Consider the following 17,344-nt stretch of genomic DNA (forward strand, 5'->3'; position numbering starts at 1 on the left):
GGTGTAACCTAGTTGTTTGCGTAAAGCTCTCTAAACCACCAAAATATGCACCAAAGTGCTATGAATGGACTTTCCTTCCAGGTACAGTGGCTTGCCAAGGACTTGGTAACTGCAACAACGAGACTAAGCTGCACCCTCAATCAGAACGATTGGGGATGCAGTAAGATTACCAATTCATGCGCCTGGTTCATTGATATAATTGAACATATCATATAGTCAACAGGGCTAGAAGTTCCACAAAGGACTTATAAAATTCCAGAACGAATCCATCTGGGCCAAGACTCTTCCCAGAAGCCAAAGTCTTGGTAGCTGACTCCACCTCACTGACCAGTATTGGCTCTTTAAGAGCATTTGCCATTTATCCCCTTCTGTGATCACTTTGGCTGAACCCAAGATTTGAAAAAGAAGGCCATATCATCCTCTATGGGTGCTGGTTGAGCTTCAAACAATTGCAAAAAGTGAGAAGCGAAAAGTTTATTAATTTCTGAGGGCATATACGTTATCTGACACTAACTATCACAGATACCTAATATTGTTACGCTTGGGCTGAGTTCAGGGGTAGTGAACACCACCCAAAGGGGTGGCTCCAGGTGGAGAGAGACAGGGATGGCTGGAAACCGTGGCTGGGTCAGGGCAGACAGCAAGAAGCAGTGTCTGGGTCTAGGCTGGGTCAGGGCAGGCGGCAGAGCAAGGCAGGTCAGAAGGCCCGTAGGCCACACACACACAGACGGCCCGTAGGCCAGACACCGTAAGCGGGGCAAGGCAGGTCAGAAGGCCCGTAGGCCACACACACACACAGAAGGCCCGTAGGCCACACACCGTAAGCGGGGCAAGGCAGGTCAGTAGGCCCGTAGGCCACACACACACACAGAAGGCCCGTAGGCCACACACCGTAAGCGGGTCAAGGCAGGTCAGTAGGCCCGTAGGCCACACACACACACAGAAGGCCCGTAGGCCACACACCGCAAGCGGGGCAGAGAGCCTGTAGGCCAAACACACACAGACAATAGAGCAGAGGGCCCGTAGGACCGCATGCACAGTAAGCAAGGCAGGGCAGGGCAGAAGGTCCGAAGACCATACACAGCACAAGGTAGAAGGCCCGAAGGCCGCGCAGGGCAAGACAAGACAAGGTAGAAGGCCCGAAGGCCGCGCAAGGCAAGGCAAGGCAAGACCGAAGGCCCGAAGGCCACCAAGACTAGGCTAGACAAGACAAGGTAGAAGGCCCGAAGGCCGCGCAAGGCAAGGCAAGACAGAAGGCCCGAAGGCCACGCAAGGCAAGGCAAGACAGAAGGCCCGAAGGCCGCGCAAGGCAAGGCAAGGCAAGACAGAAGGCCCAAAGGCCGCGCAAGGCAAGGCAAGGCAAGACAGAAGGCCCAAAGGCCGCGCAAGGCAAGGCAAGACAGAAGGCCCAAAGGCCGCGCAAGGCAAGGCAAGACAGAAGGCCCAAAGGCCGCGCAAGGCAAGGCAAGACAGAAGGCCCGAAGGCAGGGCAAGGCAAGACAAGACAGAAGGCCCAAAGGCCACGCAAGGCAAGGCAAGACAGAAGGCCCGAAGGCCGCGCAAGGCAAGACAGAAGGCCCAAAGGCCACACAAGGCAAGGCAAGACAGAAGGCCCGGAGGCCGCGCAAGGCAAGGCAAGACAGAAGGCCCGAAGGCCGCGCAAGGCAAGGCAAGGAAAGGCCCGAAGGCCACGCAAGGCAAGGAAAGACAGAAGGCCCGAAGGCCGCGCAAGGCAAGGCAAGGAAAGGCCCGAAGGCCACGCAAGGCAAGGAAAGGCCCGAAGGCAGGGCAAGGCAAGGAAAGGCCCGAAGGCAGGGCAAGGCAAGGAAAGGCCCGAAGGCAGGGCAAGGCAAGGAAAGGCCCGAAGGCAGGGCAAGGCAAGACAGAAGGCCCGAAGGCAGGGCAAGGCAAGACAGAAGGCCCGAAGACAAGGTAGAAGGCCCGAAGGCCACGCAAGGCAGGCTAGAGCAGGGAGCCCAGGTGAGCTCGATGCCGAAGCACCGAGGCAACTGTCAGGCAGGGTTATAAGGGCACACCCAGAGCATAGAGTGGACAGAGGAGATGGACTGGGCCTGTCAGGAAAGCCAGCTCTAGAGGGACCCCTGGTGGTGAGGCGGTTGCACAGCAGCCACAGCCGTAACAGTACCCCCCCCTCAAGGCCTCCCCCTCCTCCAGGGTCCCATTTTTGCAGGGGGTACTCAATAATAAAGTCAGACCCCTCCGGGGGCGATGCGGCAGGTTCAACTCCTTTCTGAGGCAGCAAGGCAGTCCATAACCCCTCCTGGGGTGATAAGGCAGACACAACCCCAACCTGGGGCAGCAAAATCATCCATAACCCCTCCTGGGACAATGCGGCAGAGTTAGACCTCTTCTGGGGCAAGGTGGCAGGTTCCATTCCTTCCTGAGGCAACAAAACAGTCCATAACCCCTTCTGGGGTGACAAGGGGAACACAAACCCCACCTGGGGCAGTGAAATAGTCCATAACCCCTCTTGAGACGACAAGGCAGGTGCTAACCCCTCCTGTGACGACAGCAGGGACGGTCCGCACCCTTCCAGGGTCGGCATCAGGGCCGGCACAGACTCCTCCCGAGTCGGCAGCTGGATCGGTACAGCAGGCTCAAATGGTTGAATAACAAAGTCTGTTGGCAGGACCGGTTCGGACCCCTCCGGGGACTGCAACAGGGCCGGTTTGGACCCCTCCGGGGACTGCAACAGGGCCAGTTCAGTAGGCTCGGATGGCTGAGTCAGAAAGTCTGTCAGTAGGACCGGTTCGGACCCCTCCGGGGACGGCAGCAGGACCGGTTCAGTAGGCTCAGATGGCTGAGTCAGAAAGTCTGTCAGTAGGACCGGTTCGGACCCCTCCGGGGACGGCAGCAGGGCTGGTTCGAGCCCCCCTGGGAGTGGCAGCAGGGCCGGTTCAGTAGACTCAGATGGCTGAGTCAAAAAGTCTGTCAGTAAGACCGGTTCGGACTCCTCCGAGGACGGCAGCAAGGCCGGTTCGAGCCCCTCCGGGGGCGGAAGCAGGACCGGTTCAGACCCCTCCAGGGGCAGCAGCAAAACCGGTTCGGACCCCTCCGAGGACGGTAGCAAGGCCGGTTCGAGCCCCTCCGGGGGCGGAAGCAGGACCGGTTCAGACCCCTCCAGGGGCAGCAGCAAAACCGGTTCGGACCCCTCCGAGGACGGCAGCAAGGCCGGTTCGAGCCCCTCCGGGGGCGGAAGCAGGACCGGTTCAGACCCCTCCAGGGGCAGCAGCAAAACCAGTTCAGCAGTTTCAGACGGCTGAGAGACACAGTCTGTCAGTAGGGCCGGTTCAGATCCTTCCGGGGCCCGCAGCAGGACCGATTCGAGCCCCTCCGGGGGTGAAGCAGCGGGCTCGGACTCCACTCGAGGCGATGAAGCAGGCTCGAACACCTCTCCGGGCGTTGTAGCAGGTTCGGACCCCTCTCGGGGCGATGAAGCAGGCTCGGCGCCTTCTCGGGGTGATGAAGCAGGCTCGGCGCCTTCTCGGGGCGATGAAACAGGCTCGAACACCTCTCCGGGCGTTGTAGCAGGTTCGGACCCCTCTCGGGGCGATGAAACAGGCTCGAACACCTCTCCGGGCGTTGTAGCAGGTTCAGACCCCTCTCGGGGCAATGAAGCAGGCTTGGCCCCCTCTTGGGGTGAGGCAGCAGGCTTGGATCCCTCTTGGGGCGATGAAACAGGTTCAGGCCCCTCTCGGGGTGATGAAACAGGCTTGGACCCCTTGCGGGGAGATGCAGCAGAGTTGGACCCCTCTTGGGGTGATGAAACAGGTTCAGGCCCCTCTCGGGATGATGAAACAGGCTTGGACCCCTTGCGGGGAGATGCAGCAGACTTGGACCCCTCTTGGGGTGATGAAACAGGTTCAGGCCTCGCATGGGGTAATGCAGCATGCTTGGAAGGCAGAGCAACAAGGTTAGAATTAAGGCGCAGGGAGGACAAAGATTGTACTGCCGTGGGCTTGATACTTTGAGTCAGAAGCTCCTGCTTTTGTTTCTGGAGGGGCTGCTTAGAGAGGGCACAGGCAGTTCTAGGACGTCTCGGGAAGGTGCTCGTTAGTGTCTTAAGTGCAGCTGTGGGAAGCAGAGCTCTGCTAGAGTTAATTACTTCTCTCAGCTTTCGTTTCTGAGGCTCTAGCATGGAAGTTATAGAAGGCTTCTTAACCCGGTGAGTTCTAAGATTTTCAGAATTAATACTTGTTTCCTGGTAGCAAGTTTTTTCAAAAGTGTCCAGAGATGAAGTGCTAGAATGCTTAATCCACAAACTGCTACATGAAATAGTGTTGCTAACTGGGCCAGAAGCTGAACGCCCTGTAGTAGAACTAGCTGAGCTTTTGGGAGAAACAGATGGCCCGTTAGCTTTGCAGCGGGGGCAGGGTTCGCCTGGAGGTAAAAGGCACGGAATACATGAACATTTCCACCATCCTGGCTGTGGAGTAGAACAGTTTAAACACTCTTGATAAACAGAGACATTTCTCTTATTGCAGTTACTGCACAACCAGTGTTCCTGACCAGCAAGTTGACAGGCTAGACAGTTCTGATAGCTTAGGTAATTCAAGGTCTGACAGGAATTGCAGGTATAAAACTTTGAAGGAGGCATCTTGTAATAGGAAAAAAAGTTGACTCACCGGTTTAGCACACAGAGCTATCTCTTCCCCTGGAAATTTGATGGCTTCGGCATACTGTTACGCTTGGGCTGAGTTCAGGGGTAGTGAACACCACCCAAAGGGGTGGCTCCAGGTGGAGAGAGACAGGGATGGCTGGAAACCGTGGCTGGGTCAGGGCAGACAGCAAGAAGCAGTGTCTGGGTCTAGGCTGGGTCAGGGCAGGCGGCAGAGCAAGGCAGGTCAGAAGGCCCGTAGGCCACACACACACAGACGGCCCGTAGGCCAGACACCGTAAGCGGGGCAAGGCAGGTCAGAAGGCCCGTAGGCCACACACACACACAGAAGGCCCGTAGGCCACACACCGTAAGCGGGGCAAGGCAGGTCAGTAGGCCCGTAGGCCACACACACACACAGAAGGCCCGTAGGCCACACACCGTAAGCGGGTCAAGGCAGGTCAGTAGGCCCGTAGGCCACACACACACACAGAAGGCCCGTAGGCCACACACCGCAAGCGGGGCAGAGAGCCTGTAGGCCAAACACACACAGACAATAGAGCAGAGGGCCCGTAGGACCGCATGCACAGTAAGCAAGGCAGGGCAGGGCAGAAGGTCCGAAGACCATACACAGCACAAGGTAGAAGGCCCGAAGGCCGCGCAGGGCAAGACAAGACAAGGTAGAAGGCCCGAAGGCCGCGCAAGGCAAGGCAAGGCAAGACCGAAGGCCCGAAGGCCACCAAGACTAGGCTAGACAAGACAAGGTAGAAGGCCCGAAGGCCGCGCAAGGCAAGGCAAGACAGAAGGCCCGAAGGCCACGCAAGGCAAGGCAAGACAGAAGGCCCGAAGGCCGCGCAAGGCAAGGCAAGGCAAGACAGAAGGCCCAAAGGCCGCGCAAGGCAAGGCAAGGCAAGACAGAAGGCCCAAAGGCCGCGCAAGGCAAGGCAAGACAGAAGGCCCAAAGGCCGCGCAAGGCAAGGCAAGACAGAAGGCCCAAAGGCCGCGCAAGGCAAGGCAAGACAGAAGGCCCGAAGGCAGGGCAAGGCAAGACAAGACAGAAGGCCCAAAGGCCACGCAAGGCAAGGCAAGACAGAAGGCCCGAAGGCCGCGCAAGGCAAGACAGAAGGCCCAAAGGCCACACAAGGCAAGGCAAGACAGAAGGCCCGGAGGCCGCGCAAGGCAAGGCAAGACAGAAGGCCCGAAGGCCGCGCAAGGCAAGGCAAGGAAAGGCCCGAAGGCCACGCAAGGCAAGGAAAGACAGAAGGCCCGAAGGCCGCGCAAGGCAAGGCAAGGAAAGGCCCGAAGGCCACGCAAGGCAAGGAAAGGCCCGAAGGCAGGGCAAGGCAAGGAAAGGCCCGAAGGCAGGGCAAGGCAAGGAAAGGCCCGAAGGCAGGGCAAGGCAAGACAGAAGGCCCGAAGGCAGGGCAAGGCAAGACAGAAGGCCCGAAGACAAGGTAGAAGGCCCGAAGGCCACGCAAGGCAGGCTAGAGCAGGGAGCCCAGGTGAGCTCGATGCCGAAGCACCGAGGCAACTGTCAGGCAGGGTTATAAGGGCACACCCAGAGCATAGAGTGGACAGAGGAGATGGACTGGGCCTGTCAGGAAAGCCAGCTCTAGAGGGACCCCTGGTGGTGAGGCGGTTGCACAGCAGCCACAGCCGTAACAAATATAATGGAATTATTTATCCTTTCCCTAAAAGCCCTGGCCAATATGGAGCCAGCCTTCGCCCCACGTTCATAATATTTCTGCTTAGTGAACAGTAATGCTGTTTCAATATGGGAGGTTTGAAAGCCTTTCAACTCATCTCTTGCCAAGGTTAACCTTCTCAGAGTTATTTGTGACCCATCTACTTTATGTTTTTTCTCGAGCTCACAAATTTGTGCTTTGAGTGTAGCCTGTTTGCATTTCCACTGTTTATTAAAATGATTGGCGTGTGATACTATTTGCCCATGAAGAGCTGCTTCTAAAGATTCCCAGCGCAGAGTAGGATTATATGATTTTACCGTATTATGGGAGTCAAAATCAGTTATAGTATCCTCAATCAATCCTTTAATATCCTTCTTGCCCAATAGAGAAGGGTTCAATTTCCATGGGCGAAATGAATGTGAGAGAAGCTGCACACCAAAGGAAACGAAGATAGCCAGATGGTCAGAAATAATGCATGACAGGATATCACTCTCAAATATTTTAAGTGTGAGAGAAAGATCGCACAAGAAAAACTCAGTCCTACTGTAAGTTTGGTGACATGATAAAAAGAAGGTATAATCCCTCCCAGAGGGCTTCCTCTCTCTCCCTACATCTTTCAAGGAGAAAAGGAAATGGCAGTTTAACAAAACCCAGACAAGGGGAAGTGTTATGGCCATCCAAGGCTGACCTGTCCTGACTGGGATTCACACATACATTCCAGTCGCCTCCTATACAATTCTTACCCACTCCCAATCCCGAGAGTGTGATATGAAGCCCTTTATAAAAGTCAGATTGACCACTGTTAGGGCCATATACATTGACAAGGGTCATAGATTGATCTAGCAAAGTCCTCACCAAAATCACAAATCGGCCCTCAGGATCACAACAGGATTTAGGTTCTCTAAAAGGCAAATTCTTATGTATCAGTATACATGTGCCCCTGATCTTAGTCAAGTAGGATGCTGCATAAACCTGGCTCACCAAAGCCCTACCCAATTTCTCATGTTCACCTGCCACCAAATGGGTTTCTGGCAAAAATTCCACCCCAGTGAATCCTGGATCTGTTCACTGGGGTGAAGATCTCTTGAACATCTCTTTGAAATCAGATGTCATTTGAAATATGAAGCCCCACCAGATCCATCCCTCAGCCTTATCACCGTGTGGCCTGGATCGATAAACCAACATAGCATCGTAAACCAGTGTGCTGTTTTTGAATCTTTTCTTGCTTCAAACCAACCCAACTTCCAAACAACCCCTGAACATTCTCAATCAGAAACCCCAACCATTCCTCTTAACCCCTACAAATTACTCCCTGAATCCCCCTCAACCTCATAACAAAGCTAATGTCCCCTCCCCCAGTCCCTACCTCCCCACCATGCTGAGGGACCCACAGCCATGGGTAAAAGCCTAGTGGCAGCAGGAGTGAGTGGAGAGCCTTGGGGAAGCCCCTGCTGCTGGAGAACTGCAGCGGGGCCTGCAGTTGATTGCAGTGGCTCTGCAGGCAGGGGGCTGCTGTGACAAACACCAATCGCAAGATTGGCTGGATCCGCCCGCTGGGGCATGCCCAAAGGCCCGATAGGCCAATCTGCCCCTGGGAGGGAAGGTGGGCCTGCCAGGAGCAGCGGCTTTGCTTTCTTGCATATTCAGGAGTGGGTGGGATGCAATGTAGCCACCCTTGCTGCTCTTCTTCAGGGAAGAGGAGCAGAGGCGGGAGGAGGCCTGCCCAAAGCCAAACAAGCTGCTACTGATCTCAGTGAATTTCCAGCACAGCTATTCAAAGAAGAGTCATTGCTCTGCCTCCTGGAGGAGGGATGAGGGGGGGAAGTGGGATCAGAAGCAAGTCACTTCTTGTCTAATGATGATTTCTGCTGTACAGCTCTCAGAACAGCGTTCCAGTCTGGCACAGAGAGCACTACACTAACTGCACACGTGCAGAACACAGACAGACCGTCATGAAATGTAGAAGGATGAGACCATAAAAATGTAAACAGAAATATCAAACAAAAACGGAATGGGAAACAGCAACAATGCAGCGCAATAACAGAAAACCAGAATCACCATTTCTCAAAACATTGAACAATAGAAATCAAGAAATATATTATTTTTATATCTTAATAGTAAAACCATACAAATAAAAAGAATATTTCAAAACAGCTAATGAACAGAACATCGAATAATTATACTCAAACATTTTTAAAAATTTCTGAAACACTAATATATCAGACACATCAAAGACTAAATAATAATAATACAAAAAAAAAACCCCACTTGTCATATCTGGGAATTTTGATTCCAGTTATCCTGAGATTGTCATGGATTAGTTGGGAGGTAAGAGATATGCACAGACTTTCTCCTTTCTCATGCACATACATGTTCATTCTCACACATAATCCCTCATATACTCACTTATAAATGCTCACTAACTCACACTCTCCTTCTCAGAAGCTTTCTCCTACATTCCTTCAATCTCAGGCTCATTCACTCACATATATGCTCACTGGCTCTCTCACTGTGACTTCAGGAAAGGAGAGAGTAGTGAAGATTAGGGGAAAGGTAGAGGAAAGAAGTGGGGGAGAGGTAGGTAAAGGTGAAATAGTAATTTTGTGAATCTTGCCATGGAAGTCATCAGCCATAGTCTGGGCAGAGAGAGAAGGGGAGGAGGGAGGTGAGGGAAGTTTGAGGATGAATTGAGAGTGGCTAAGAGACAGTGAGGGTTGGATGTAAGAGAGTTTGTCAGATGCACATAGTAGTCTTGTTTGGCAAGTGCAATAGCAGAGTGCAAAGTGGTCAGCATGAATCTGAAGTGTATGAAGTCTGCATGGGCAAGGGAATTTATCCAGAGACGTTCTGCAGAGCGGGCACAGGAATGTAGGTAGCTAATTCTAGGGGTGAACCAAGGCTGGGATTTAGTGCACCTTACAAGTCAGGTAAGAGTAGGGGAAAGAGTGTCTAAGACTGAAGAGAGTACAGTGTTGTAAGAAGAAACTGTTTCATCAACAGATTCAGACAAGATTATAGAGGAAAGAAGAGATGAAACAGCAGTGGAAAAGATGTAAGGGTCAACAGCTTGGAGATTCCTAAAGCTGTAAGTGGTGACTGGAAGAGTCTGTGGGGGAGGGTGGTTTAATGTGAAAGTTATCAGGTGATGGTCTGAGATCAAAAGAACTGAAGTGGAGAAGTTTCAGAGACAGCAGTTGAAGGAAAGGACTAGGTCAAGGTAGTGACCATGCTGGTGAGTAGGGGTGATAGAGTTGAGAATCAAACGAAGTAGTCAAAGAAAGGAGTTTTGAGGCATAAGAGTTAGAGGGGGTCATCAACATGGGGGTTAAAGTCACCAAGGATAAGGAAAGGGAAAGATGGGTCAATGAAGAAGGAAAGCCAAGAAATCAAAGTCAGTGAGAGAGAAGGAGAAAGATTTATCAGTTAGTCGATAGATGACAGCTACCCAGAGAGATAGTGGAGTGAATAGGCAGATGGAATGGGCTTCAAAGGAAGAAAAAGAATGAGACTGAAGTGGGAGAAGGGGTCGCAATCTGCAAGAGAGGGAGAGCAGCAGTACAAGACCACCATTATGGCCTATCAGGCGAGGTGTGTGGGAGAAGAGATGACCTCCATGACAGACAGCAGCAACTGAAGCAGTGTCCTCAGGGGAAAGCCAGTTCTCCATCAAGGCAAGGAGATGAAGAGAACGAGAGCTAAAAAGGTCATGACTAAAGGCAAGCTTCTTGGAGACAGAGTTTGCATTCCACAGGGAGCATGAGAAAGGAAGAGAAGAGGGAGGAAGAAGGGGAATAGTGATAAGATTGGAGGGGTTACAGCTTGATATGGGACGATGGAGAGAAAATTGCCTTGAAGGGCCAGGATTGGGATTGATATCCCCAGCTGAAAGTAAAAGGAGGAGCAGGAGAATATAGAGAAGACAGGCGCAGGTGTGTCGATAGTAACAGTGATGAGATGATGTCAGGGGGAGGGGAAGAAACATTTGAGTTTCAAGAGCAGTGGCCAGTGCAGATGTCAGAATGGCAGGTGAGATAGAGAATGTAGGGATAGGGGAGGGTGAACTTGATGGTGGTAGTTGTGGTTTGCAGCAGGGAATAAGATTAGGGAGGATTAGCATTAGGAAGAGAAAATATATTGGAGACATGAAGAATAAGAAGAGGCCTGTACCCTCACCCCCACCCCTATCCCTACCATATACCCCTCCAACAATCTGTAAGTTAAAAAAAAAACATTTTTACTTACACATTTGTGATTACTGGGCAGGAAGGATCTAGGGAGACCTGCCTGTTGAGAGTCTGAAGTCCCTTTTAAGGCCTCACTGCTGATTTTTACAAGTTTTTTCCCAGCAGTGATGCAGTTACGGGTGTTCTGCTTACTGCCTACTGCTGCTGGAAGAGAAAGGGCTGATGCAAGGAGAGGCAGTGAGACAGCAGCAGAAGGTCTGCTGAGCACCTCTTGCTGCTGTGAGAGAAGGAAGCTTGAGCTCAGTGAGGCAACAGCAGTGTTTCCTGCCACTGTGGTGATGGTGGGTGGTTAAATTGAGCAGGTTGAGGATGTGACCACTGCAGTGGCAGCAGCAGGAGTGAGCAGAGAGGCTTTCGCTTTTGGAGAAGCGCAGCTTCGGATCCTAGTGCGTGGGATCCAGTGCGGTGCTCTTACTCTGCTTTTAGGAAGTGGAGGGGAGCAAGCCTGCGGAGAGACAACTTCAGCCAAGAACACTGCTACTAATCCCAATGAGCTTCCGGTGTAGTGATTCAAAGACGGCACCCTGCATGGAAGTTAACCACTTCCGGTCTGGTGATGACTTCCAGTCTTGGAGCCCTCAAAGAAGTGCCAGAACGGCATTCCACTCTGTTGTGGCACAATTAAGCCCTGAGAGAGGGAGAGAAAGCAAAATTGCTTACCTTGTAATAGGTGTTATCCCAGGACAGCAGGATGTAGTCCTCACATATGGGTGATGTCATTGATGGAGCCCTATTTCGGAAAACATTCTGTCAAAGTTTCTAGAAACTTTTGACTGGCATTCTGAGCCCACTGAGCATGCCCAGCATGCCATGATATTCTCAGCCACAGGGGGTCTCCCTTCAGTCTTGTACGTAGGAATAAGCTTTAGCAAAAAATAAAATAATAAAATGTATCGGACCCAACTCCGCGAGGTGGCGGGTGGGTTTTATGAGGACTACATCCTGCTGTCCTGGGATAACACCTATTACAAAGTAAGCAATTTTGCTTTATCCCAGGACAAGCAGGATGCTAGTCCTCACATATGGGTGATTAGCAAGCTAGAGGCTGCGTCATTTTGTAGTGAAGTATTGTTGGTGAAAATGAGGTAGCCGAAGATCACAGCAGATTGGATGTAGAAGGAGTTGGGGTTACACTGGAAATAAGTTCTTTAGGACAGATTATCCGTAGGCTGAATCTTGTCGTCCTTCTTTGTCCAAACAGTAATGAGCTGCAAAGGTGTGAAGAGAACTCCATGTTGCCACTTTACATATGTCAAGAATTGGCACTGAACGATAGTGTGCTATTGAGGTTGACATTGCTCTTACTGAATGTGCCTTTACTCGCTCTTGGAGATGAAGGCCTGCTTTTTCATAGTAGAACTGAATGCAATCTGCTAGCCAGTTGGACAGAGTGTGTTTGCCCACTGCTTTACCCAGTTTGTTTGGATCAAAAGATACAGAGAGTTGAGTGGATTTCCTGTGGACTGCAGTGCGGTCTAAGTAATATGCTAGCGCACGTTTACAGTCCAAGGTATGTAAGGCCCGTTCGCCTTGGTGAAAATGAGGCCTTGGAAAGAATGTGGGCAAAACTATGGATTGGTTCAAGTGGAATTCCGTAACTACCTTGGGGAGGAATTTTGGATGTGTACGGAGAACCACTCTGTCATGTAGGAATTTTGTATAAGGTGATACGTGACAAGTGCTTGTAACTCACTAACCCTTCTAGCAGATGTAATGGCTATGAGGAAGAAAGTCTTCCATGTGAGAAATTTAACATCGCAGGAATTCATGGGTTCTAAAGGAGAATGCATGAGCCTTGTTAAGACCAGATTCAGGTCCTATTCTGTGACAGGTGGCCAAATTGATGGTTTAAGATGAGTTAAACCTCTCATAAACCTACTGACAAGAGGTTGTATGGATATTGGTGCATCTCCCATCTTGTTATGGTAAGCTGAGATTGCACTTAAATGTACTCTTACAGATGAGGTCTGGAGACCAGAGTCTGAAAGATGGCATAAATAGTCTAGCAGAGAAGGTGTGGGGCAGGAGAAAGGGACTATGTTCTTTTGCGTGCACCACAAAGTAAACCTTTTCCATTTCGAAGAATAGTTCTTTCGTGTTGAAGGTTTACGTGAAGCTATAAGCACTTGAGAGACATTGGTTGAAAGATTGAGTGGTTGTAAGATCAAGCTTTCAACATCCATGCTGTCAGGGATAGGGATTGAAGGTTGGGATGGCACAACCGACCCTGATCCTGAGTTATGAGAGTGGGAGCTACACCCAGGCGAATTGGTTCTCTGATCGAGAGGTCTAGAAGTATGGGAAACCAGACTTGTCGAGGCCAATACGAGGCTATGAGTATCATGGACCCCTTGTCCTGTTGTAGCTTCACTAGAGTTTTGGTTATGAGTGGTATCGGAGGATATGCGTATAGAAGGCCTGAGTTCCAAGGGCGAGCAAAGGCATCCTTGGCGGCTGGCTGGTGTTTCTGTCTGTGTAGAGCACAGAACTTGTCCACTTTGTAATTCAGTTGTGATGCAAAGAGGTCTATTGTTGATTGTCCCCAATGCTGGAATATTCTGGTCGCTATTAAGGGATCCAGGGCCACTCGTGTGGTTGGAACTGATGACTGAGGTGATCTGCTACTACATTGTGGATGCCCACTAGATAAGTTGCCTGGAGAAACATGGAATGTGTCAGGGCCCAGTCCCAAATCTGTGCGGCTTCTTGACAAAGGACATACGAGCCTGTACCACCCTGTTTGTTCAGGTACCACATGGCTACTGTATTGTCCGTTTGAATCAGAACAGTCTTGTGTGAAAGGCAGTTCTTGAATGCATGCAGAGCATAACGTATAGCTTGAAGTTCCAGGAAATTGATTTGAAATGTTGCTTCGAGTTTTGTCCAAGTGCCATGGGTCTGGAGATTGTCTATGTGAGCTCCCCAACTCAAGGTGGACGCATCTGTAGTTAAAGTTATCTGTGGGACTGGTTGCTGGAAAGGTAGGCTCTTGCGCAAGTTGTCCTTGTTCGCCCACCAAAGTAGAGATGAACATAGCTGGTGGGTTTCGTGAACTGGAGAGGACAGTGGTTGAATGGCTTGGATCCATTGTGACCTTAAAGTCCATTGGGTTATTCTCATGGCTAGTCTTGCCATAGGAGTGACATGAACTGTGGAGGCCATTTGGCCCAGTAAAGTTAGAAACTGATGAGCTGTTGCCTGTTTCTTCGACTGTAGCGAGTTTGCCAATATGGAAAAGGTTTCTGCCCGATCCTTGGGTAGAAAGGCTTTTGAGAGGATGGTGTTCAATTCTGCTCCGATGAATTGAAGCAGGTGAGATAGAATGAGATGGGACTTTTGATAATTGATGAGAAACCCCATCGAGTGAAGTAGAGTAATTGTTCGGTTGAGAGAAGCCAGAGCTCCTTGTTGAGATTGACTTCTGATGAGCCAATCGTCTAGATAAGGGAAAACGTAGACACTTTCCTTGTGAAAGTGTGCTGCTACTACTGCCAGGCATTTCGTGAATACTCTGGGAGCTGAGGCAGGTCCAAATGGTAGTACTCTGTACTGGAAAAGTTGATGACCCACCATGAAGCGCAGATACTTGCAATGAGGAGGGAATATTGGAATGTGAGCGTAAGCGTCTTGTAGATCCAGAGAACAAAGCCAATCTCCTGTTTGAAGAAGGGGAAGCATGGTGCCTAGAGAAACCATCCTGAACTTTTCTTTCTTTAGAAATTTGTTGAGATTTCTGAGGTCTAGGATGGGACGTAGGCCTCCGGTTTTCTTTGGAATGAGGAAATAACAGGAGTAGAATCCTCTGCCCTGCTGAGTCTGGGGCACGGTTCTACAGCTCTGGCTCTCAGAAGGGTGGATAATTCTGCTTGTAGATGAATTATGTGAGGTTCGTGTAACGAAAGAGGTTTTGGAGGAGAATCTCTTGGAGCTGAGAGAAAATTGAGTTGATAACCTCGAGATATTACTGAGAGTACCCATTGGTCTGTTGTTATCTGTAACCAATGAGTGTAAAAGGAGGAAACCCGGACTCTTACTGGCAGGTTCGGTTTTGGATTGTGGAAATGGCTTTGGTCTCTGGTGATGGCCTCATAAACCTGCAGCCGGTCCCGTCTGTGGTGGAGGTTGAGGCCTAGCAGCTCTAGGCTGTCTGGGTTGAGATCTTTGCTGTGGATGAGAAGATCTACCCCTAGATGCTGGTGGATAATAATGTCTCTGCCTGTGGAAAGGTTTTCGAGATTCTTTCCTTGGAGGACGGTGAGACGATGATGAAGCAGAGTCTTGCAGAACTGAAGACAGTTGGCGCAAGGTCTCCGTATATTCTTTCAAATGAGCCACAGCATCCTGTGCTTTTGACCCAAAGAGGTTGTTACCTATGCAGGGCAAATCCACCAGTTTTTCCTGTACCTCAGGCCTAAGGTCAGAGGCTTTTGACCATGCCCAGCGACGTGCACTTATTCCTGAGGCCGCTACTCTCGAAGCTGTTTCAAAGTTGTCGTAGGCGGCCCGGACTTCGTGCTTTCCAGCTTCAAGTCCTTTGTGTATTATGGCCTGAGCTGCCTCCTGGTACTGCTGAAGTAGAGAGTTGGAAAGTTCCTGCATCTGCTTCCAAAGATTCCTCTGGTATTGCGTCCTATATAGTTGATAGGACGCAATCCTTGAATTGAGCATAGCTCCTTGGTAAACATTTCTGCCTAAGGAGTCCAGGAATCTATGGTCCTTTCTAGGAGGAGTGGAGGAATGAGGTCTTACTCTTTTGGACTTCTCTGTGCTGACTCAACCACAACTGATTGATGTCGCAGCTGTGATTTTTGGTAACCAGGAACATTTTGGACAAGATAGGTGGTATCCACTCTTTTATTAATAGGTGGAACCGAGCATGGATGTTCCCAGAGTCTATGCTGCAACTACAAAAGTACCTCGTGGACAGGGATGGCCAGGACCTCTTTTGGAGGGTCCACGAACTGTAAGACTTCTAAAGTCTGCTGTCTCATGTCTTCCTCAGACACTAAGTTGAATGGTATGGTGTCTGCCATGTCCTTTATAAAATTAGTGAAGGACAAGTCCTCTGGTGGAGATTTCTTCCTGCCTTCCAGAGGAGAAGGGTCAGACATGAAGCTTTCGGAGGAAGTATCAGAACGCTTGTCTTTCCATGAGTCATATGGGTCTTCTCTGCAGGGGGAAGTGGGAGAAGACCTTGGTGGTCGAAAAAGTCCTGAAGACCCTGGCTGAGGATCATCAATAGGCCTCTGTCCAGGAACTTCCTCAGTTGGTTTAGTTTGGATAGATTTTGGTGGAAGAGCACCGACGATAGCGTTGAATCTATCCATCAACAGTTGGAATAAAGCCAATTCTGGTTGGCCTGGAGCCCCAGGCAATGGCATCGGTACCGTCGGGGATGGTTCCGGCCTTGGTCCAGGTACCGGCGTCGGTAAAGGCATCGGTAGAGGCCTCGGTATCGGTGCAGTCACCGGCTTCGGTGTTGGTACCGGCATTGGTACAGGAACCAGCATCGGCGGGAGCGCTGGCATCAGTGTGGGCACTGGCATCGGTGCGGGCACCGGTATCGGTGCAGGCACCGGTATCGATATCGGCGAGGGCATTGGCGTTGATGGTCGATGCTCCTGTAGCGCTTGTAGCACCGCTTGGCGGATAAATCCGCTCAATTCCTCTGTGATAGCTGGTGCAGGCAGAGCATCTACACGTGGTGGCGGTGGAGGCGTTATCGGTCCTTCCACAGGGCCCTGTGGAGGTTCGAAGGCTGGCACATCAAGAGGAGGTGAACGCCTCGGCATCAAAGGCCTCGGTGTTTCCTGCAGGCGAGGCCGTTTGGCAGACTATTTCTCCGGGGATAGTAGACCCTCCGGAATCGATGGGTGGCGATGTTGATGTTCCACCGCTGACCTAGTCGATGCCACGGATGGGGTTGGTGATGAACGATCCCCTGAATCTTCCGGACGACATTTTTTAAGAATCAGTTGTTTCGAAACTCCGGCCAGAGATGACTGAGTAGACGTCGATAGAGAAGGTAAAAGTTGAAAATGGAACAAGGGTTCCATCTTTTCTTGTCTCGCCTTCCGACCTTTAGCGGTCATTTCGGCACATTTTGGGCAAGATGTTATATCGTGTGATTGACCCAAGCAAAGTACACACTCGAGGTGTGGATCTGTAATGGACATGGTCCGATTACAATTGGGACATTTTTTGAATCCCGTGGCCATGTTTCCGTCGACAGCCGTCGATGAAAATGTGAAGAAAAAGCGTTTACTCAAATGAGTCGGAATGAGAAAAAACGTACTCACCAGCCAGTGGTAACGCGGGAGACCCCGATGTGGGAGAGAAATTATTACTTTCAAATCTGATTTTTAGTCAGAAATGTGTGAGAAGACTCACACAGGCTCCTGCTCCACGATGCCAAAAGCAGCGTGGAAAAACGAAGACTGAATGGAGATCCCTGTGGCTGAGAATATCATGGCATGCTGGGCATGCTCAGTGGGCTCAGAGTGCCAGTCAAAAGTTTCTAGAAACTTTGACAGAAAGTTTTCCACAATAGGGCTCCATCAATGACATCACCTACATGTGAGGACTAGCATCCTGCTTGTCCTGGGATAAAGAGGAAAATACTGAGATGTACCCATGAGATGATACCTAATTGCAGCCTTAAGCTGCTCATAAGAAAGGAAAGCAATTTCAGTGGCTGGAAGTTTTCTTGCAGTCATTATCTGAAGAAAAGTATGGATTCAGCTGTAGTGAGATAAATAGTTCTTTGTCATTTTGTAGTGAGGGAAATGAAAATGGTT

The 17,344-nt window shown here is 50.6% G+C and overlaps 1 protein-coding gene across 2 annotated transcripts in view; it reads right to left on the reverse strand.

Annotated features, from left to right (window-relative positions):
- LOC115094217 (sulfotransferase 1 family member D1-like) overlaps nucleotides 1–17,344 on the reverse strand; it is a 64,742-nt gene that overhangs the window by 42,729 nt on the left and 4,669 nt on the right. Inside the window, exon 1 of one of the 2 annotated variants that reach the window (XM_029607034.1) lies at nucleotides 10,546–10,676. The exons of the other annotated variant lie outside the window; for it this stretch is intronic. The gene's annotated coding sequence lies outside the window, so the exon portion shown is untranslated. Of the gene's footprint in view, nucleotides 1–10,545; nucleotides 10,677–17,344 lie in introns of those variants that run through there. 2 annotated transcript variants of the gene reach the window in all.

This window comes from Rhinatrema bivittatum, chromosome 6, assembly GCF_901001135.1.
Source record: "Rhinatrema bivittatum chromosome 6, aRhiBiv1.1, whole genome shotgun sequence".
Classification (NCBI taxonomy): Eukaryota; Metazoa; Chordata; class Amphibia; order Gymnophiona; family Rhinatrematidae; genus Rhinatrema; species Rhinatrema bivittatum.